Here is a 6,000-nt window from a genome sequence, read left to right as displayed (position 1 = left end):
TTTCCCACTGCTCAGCCAACACTTCCCATTCCTTAACAGGGCAAGTTCTTGTTCTCTTTGGTGCTCCCCCTCCATGCTTTACACCAGACACAGGAGTTTGGGCCCTGGACAGGCAGGTCAGCCTGTCCAGTGAGGCCTCTTCCCCCTCCTCCAGCTGCCCTGGACAGGGGTGTCCACACCACAGAACCACACACTGGGTCAGGCTGGAAGGGACCACAGGATCATCTGGTCCCCCCTCCCTGCTCGAGCAGGGCCATCCCAGAGCATGTGGGACTGTGTCCAGATGGCTCTGGAATATGTCCCTAAAGGGAGATTTCATACCCTCTCTGGACATTCTGTTCCAATGCGTGGTCATTCGTACAGTAAAGTCCTTCCTCATATTCATATTCAGGTGGAATTTCCTGTGCATCAGTGTCTGCCTCTTGTCCTATTGCCTGGCATCACTGAGAAGAGCCTGGCTCTTGGCGCCCTCATCCAGACACGTTCAGACCCCCATTCAGGTCCTCTCCCAATGTTTTCTCTCCTAATGCAAAAACAAAATAGATCTCAACTGTCATTTAAACAGAGCTAAGAAACAACAGATTTTAGTACAGCTTCAGGTCCTACAGGAGAAGACTGATGGATGGAGGCCATGAGATGATATGATCGTTGTGTTATAGTAGGGGGTTTGTTATTGTTATTTGGGGATTGACAACTGCTGATCATGATTCTTTTTGTCCTTTCTGGTACGAGTTCTGTTGGGCACCTTCTCTGCTGTGCCTGGGCAGCTCTGGGCTGTTTCCACAGGTGGCCTCGTGGTCATGGAAGTGCTGGGTTTTCCCCTGACACCGATTCTGAGAGGAGAGGGTGGCACTGCCTGCTCAGGGCACGCAGGAAGCAGCCAAAAGGGGAACTCCCCTCCAGCCTGGAGGCCATTGCTGGGGCTGGAAACTCCATTCTTTGCCAATCCCTTCCTTTCTTTGGCCACAACAGTCCCATGTAGTGATACAGGCTGGGGACGAGTATCGGATTATCAGGTGACCCCAATGTCTGGGAAGAATGATGTGCAGAACTCCATGATATCAGAAGGCTAATTAATTACTTTATTACACTATATTATATTATAACTATTTAAAGAGATACATACTATACTACATCATACTTACTTCTAACTAACTACTGGAAAACCTGTGACTGTCAGCCAACAGTCCCAAAACACACACACACACGTGGATCCAATTGGTCAGTGAATCAAAACACCATCACCAGAATCCAATCGAGCAATCCCTTCAGGTAAATAATCCTCCAACACATTCCACATGGTCAAAACAACAGGAGCAGCAAGCAGAGATAAGAATGGTTTTTCCTTCTTCTCTGCTTCTCTCTGTTCAGAGGGCATGAGAATACCACAGCAGAGTGGTTGGAAAGCCACCTGGAAAAGGACCTGGGAGTGTTGGTCAACAACCAGCTGAACATGAGCCAGCAGCGTGCCCAGGTGCCCAAGGAGGCCAGTGGCATCCTGGCCTGGATCAAGGAGATCGTGGCCAGCAGGAGCAGGGCAGTGATTGTCCCTCTGTGCTGGGCACTGCTGAGGGCTGTGTCCAGCTCGAGTGCTGTGTCCAGCTCTGGCCCCTTCACTTCAGGAAAAACTTTTTGGTGCAGGAAAAAGTCCATATGGCAGCAATGAAACTGGTGAAGGGTCTGGACACATTTCACAAGGAGTGGCTGAGGGAGCTGGGGCTGATTAGCCTGGATGAAAGGAGGCTCAGGGGAGATCTTATGGATCTGCAAAACTCAGGCGGGTACAGCCAGGTGGGGGTCTGGCTCTTCCCCAGGCAACAGGGACAGGACAACAGCACATAGTCTTAAAGGGCCAGCTGAAGGCTTAGGTTGGACATCAGGAAGAACTTCTTTACAGAAAAATAATTAGGCTGCCCAGGGAGCCGGGGGAGTCACCGTCCCTGGAGGTGTTTACAGAAAGAGTGAACATGGTCTAGACAACATGGTGGTGTGCGGCCACAGGCCGGACCTGATATGTCGGAACTCTTTCCCCACAGATTCCAGGAATCTGTTCCCGGGAGGGAGTGAGTGAGGGGGGTCACGCCGGTCCCCGGCCCCGCTCCGCTCCCGCTGCGGCTGCGCGGCCTCGGCGCCGCCTCCTCCGTGCGCGGCCCGGCCCGGGCCCGCCGCGCGTCCTTCCGGCCCCGGGCGCGCAGCCGCGGCGGCGCCTCCCGCATTGGCGGCGGCGGCCTCGTGCGATGGTGACGCCGTAGGGCCGGAGGAGGCGGCGGCCGGGCCGGGCGGGCGGCGGCGGCGGCAGCGGCGGCCGCGGGACGGGGGCGGCGGCAGCACCTCCGCCGGCCGTTGCCAGGTGAGCGAGCGCCGGGCAGCCGCGGCCGCGCTCCGCTCCGCGGGGGCTGCGCGGCCTGACCGCGGCCCGCGGGGCCGGGGTGCCCGCCCGGGCGTGCGGCCGCTCTTCGGGGCGGCGGGAGGGACCGCGGCGGGCGGGAGGGCTGGAGGGCGGGCGGCCTGCGCTGGAGCCGCTGCTGGCGGGGCGGGAGGCGGGCAGAGGGCGGAGGGCGCTGGCTGGGCCGGGCCGGGCCGGGCCGGGCTGGGCCCTGCGGGTGAGCGGAGCCTTCAGGCAGCGAGAGCGCTCGGGGCACGGCGGAGCACCGGGAATCGCCGGCCGCGGGAGGAGGCTTTGGGCCAGGGGAGCGCGCTAAGTGGGTCAAGAGCACCGTAAGTGGGTCTTGTTTATAGCCTTCCGTGCACTTGTTGCTTGTGAGGGCAGGGAAATCTGCTGCTGCGCCTGAAAGCTTCTTAGGGAGGCAATAGAAGTAATAATTCCTCCGCTTGCACAGTATGGGAGCCCTTTTTGACAGCAGAGTGTTTTTAAGTGCTTATATCTATAAACACTGGAGTTACCGACAGTAGATAATGTAATATAAATATTTGATATTAGGGTAAGCACAGTTTGGATATTCTCAAGTGGCATCAGAAGAAACTTTTAAAAAACTTTTGCTGGGTTTTTTTTTTATTCCTGAGAGAATCAGGTGTTCATCTCTTGTTTGCTTGGGATGAACAACAAAGACGTTGAAACATATGGTAATCGGCTGGAAAACAAAGAAGAGATGACAGCTGTTCTTCTTTGCTGGGGTTTTCAAGCAGTGTTAGTTCCTTCTTGTGCTTGTCTTAGCCTTACAAGTCAGATGATTCTGTGGCTTCCGTAGATGTGTGGGCATTTGTTTTCAGAAAACCATTAATATTAAATTAGAACTTTTTATTTTTTGTTATACGAGCTTTGTCACTTTGGGTATGTAAACTATCATGCACTTGTCACACAGCAGAAATCTTTTAGATGTTACCTCTAGTTGTCTTGTGGATCACAACCGTTGTGTGTATTTTTAAAAATGGATCGAATTGTATGAAACTGGCCAGGCCCTGTGGGCAGAGCCTTCTTGGCATAATCTGGCTTTGAGTTGATGTCTTAGGGTGTAATTTAAACGCCTGTTTTCACTCCGTTGCTGTAGTCAGTGTCAGGGAGTATCGAATTTCTGCCTTCATGCTGGCTCCGGGCTTCACAGGTCTGTTCTGGCAGTCAGTGAAGAGCTGTGTGCTGCACCGCACTCAGAGTTGTGAAAATGCTCAGAGTCCTTTTTGTAGTATTTCGGTGTGGAGGTGCTTGTTTGCTGCACAACCTTACTGAGACTACTTCAGCTGCTGTAGCAGAGCAAAACATGTTTGTGATCAGCAAAAGTAGGCGTTGTGTCTTGGAGTTATGGGTGCAGCACGATCGTGAAACATGGCCAGTTTTCCTTGTTGTCTTTGGCTGTGACCTAGCCTTGTTTATAGCAGAGAGGAAGTTTGTGTTATGAGTTCCTTTTTTTCTTTTCCTATGGGGTTGCCAGCCACTTGCAGTTAAGATGATTTCCTGCTGTGGTGTTTGCATTATAGGATAACTTATTAATAATGTGTGAACTTCATCTGTTCTGTGACACTTAAACCTGTAAGAAGACTGTAAGTGTGTGTTAGTAGGTAACTTAAAAGGAAGTCATTGTTGTGTTGGAAGTGTAAGATTAGTTGGTACAATACAGAAATTATTCCTTTGTCTGAGCTGACAACTAAATATGGTTGTGAATAAGGTTGTTGGCAGCTTTGCTGTGAAAGCCATGGAAGATCGTTGCTAATGTGGAAAACTGAATCAGAATAAGTGATGGAGGAGCTAAAAGCTGCACCCCAACCTAGCCCAGGTTTTCAAAATGATCCTTTCTGAGCGTAAATCAGATCTGGAAACATAATGTGGTGTGAAGGACAGGAGTGTATTTTTGGCGTACTTCAAGCAAAACCTTTCATGGTGAAAATTTCTCCAGCAGATTCTTATATATTATATGTATATTCTCAAATATAGATTTAAAGTGCCATGGGTAGAGAAGCTTAAATGGTCTTGAAGAGACAAGAGAGCCAGAGCCATGGGGCTTTCCTTCATCCCACACCCCAGTCTTTGCCCTGATGGACTTGAGTCAGTGCTGCTGAGCTGGTGACATTGCTATGAGTGTGGCAAGTGGCTAGTGACCAGGGGTTTTGGCAGTGTGGGTGAGATTCAGACTGAAAGGCTGACTCCTGGACACAGGGTTGGAAGGCTGAGCTTTGGAAAGCCTGTGCTTGCTCTAGGCAAGCGTTTCTGTAGGTCTGTGATGAAGGGAAATTAATGGGAATTGGCAGGGCATGTAATGGCAGTGATTTTAATGCTGGGATCTCTGCTGTTATCTCATGTCTTCAGTTGCATGTTCAAGGAGCTGTGTCAAGCATTCGCGTACAAAAGATACTCAGTATTAGGCACTAAAAATGTTGCAAGTTTTATGGGTTTTGGATTGCATAACCATATTGTCCAAGGCACTGTGCAAAGCACAAGGCTGACTTTGGTCAGTGGACATGCTCTTTGTGCATGGGGGAGATCCTGATAAGGAAACTTCATGAGGTCGTTGGATTATTATGCCATCAGCAATTCAAATCCTTGAACAGAAGTAGTTCTGAAATGGAAATAGCAGTTTTGAGTATTTATGATTTGAATGTGTCTGTCTGAGTCATTCAGTGAATTTTCTGACAGACGGTGTTGGTGGATTTGAAAAGACGTTGCCGAAGATAATGGTGGTGATTATGAAAACGTGTTTGGGACAGTGTTTAAGGGAAGGACTATTAAACTATTGTTTTCTGATAGAACTTGTTTTAAATGCTTTGTCTTTTTACAAGATGTATTTCAGCTTGTTGTGGTTCACATGGTGCCTGTCTTTAAAGCGCTGTTTGTCAAGCAAAGTTTAACAAAGAAACTGGTTTTCAAAAATTAAGAATATGGAAACAAATAAGATCCTAGTTCTGATTCTTTAGGGAACTGATTCCTGAAAACATTTTGAACTTTCATTTGTTTATTTGAATATGCTCCTACTACTGGAACATTTCACTTTTGAAGTAGGATGTTGCAGGTCAGTGTGTAAGCTGATAAGAAGCAGGAGGTGAGTTGTTTTCACACAGTTCCTGTTACAGAGCTTTGAAGAGAGCAACCTCCTGCCTTCTGGCTTGTGGAGTGTGAGATGCAGACTTTCCCCATCATCTAACTATAAAATTGAACTTGCCCAGTGATTACATATATTTTCTGGGAAGTTTGTCTCAATGGTTTGACCTAAAAAATATAATCCTAGCCCAGCTTGATGATAAATCTCAAGGTTCCCTTTGAGGAGAGGGTGACAGACTTTGTGTTTGCAGAGGCTGCTCTGCACCCTGGCACGTGGCAGCTGGGGAGGTGAAAAGCAGGAGCCTCTCAGGACAGGAGGTGCCACACTGCTTGTGCTGCTGCTACTGGATTTGAGAAACAGCAAAGAACCTGAAGTGAGTTGGCAAAAATAATGTGCTCAGAAATATGAAAAGCAAATATTATATGTTTAAATCGTATTTTCCTTTCTGGTTTAACATGATTACTCATGTATTCTGGAGTTGTAGGTCTCTGCTGCTCTGTTGGTGGGGGAG

General features: G+C 49.2%; 1 protein-coding gene across 2 annotated transcripts in view; it reads left to right on the top strand.

Moving 5' to 3' along the window:
• Positions 1-2,220: 2,220 nt before the first annotated feature.
• The window catches only part of ADIPOR2 (adiponectin receptor 2), a 39,638-nt gene continuing 35,858 nt past the window's right edge, over positions 2,221-6,000 (top strand). The window contains exon 1 of one of the 2 annotated variants that reach the window (XM_064736031.1): positions 2,221-2,350. The gene's annotated coding sequence lies outside the window, so the exon portion shown is untranslated. Of the gene's footprint in view, positions 2,351-2,579; positions 2,719-6,000 lie in introns of those variants that run through there. The other variant, XM_064736040.1, reaches the window with a different exon arrangement.

This window comes from Zonotrichia leucophrys, chromosome 1A (assembly GCF_028769735.1).
Source record: "Zonotrichia leucophrys gambelii isolate GWCS_2022_RI chromosome 1A, RI_Zleu_2.0, whole genome shotgun sequence".
Lineage (NCBI taxonomy): Eukaryota > Metazoa > Chordata > Aves > Passeriformes > Passerellidae > Zonotrichia > Zonotrichia leucophrys.
This window is presented reverse-complemented; position numbering and strand designations above follow the sequence as displayed.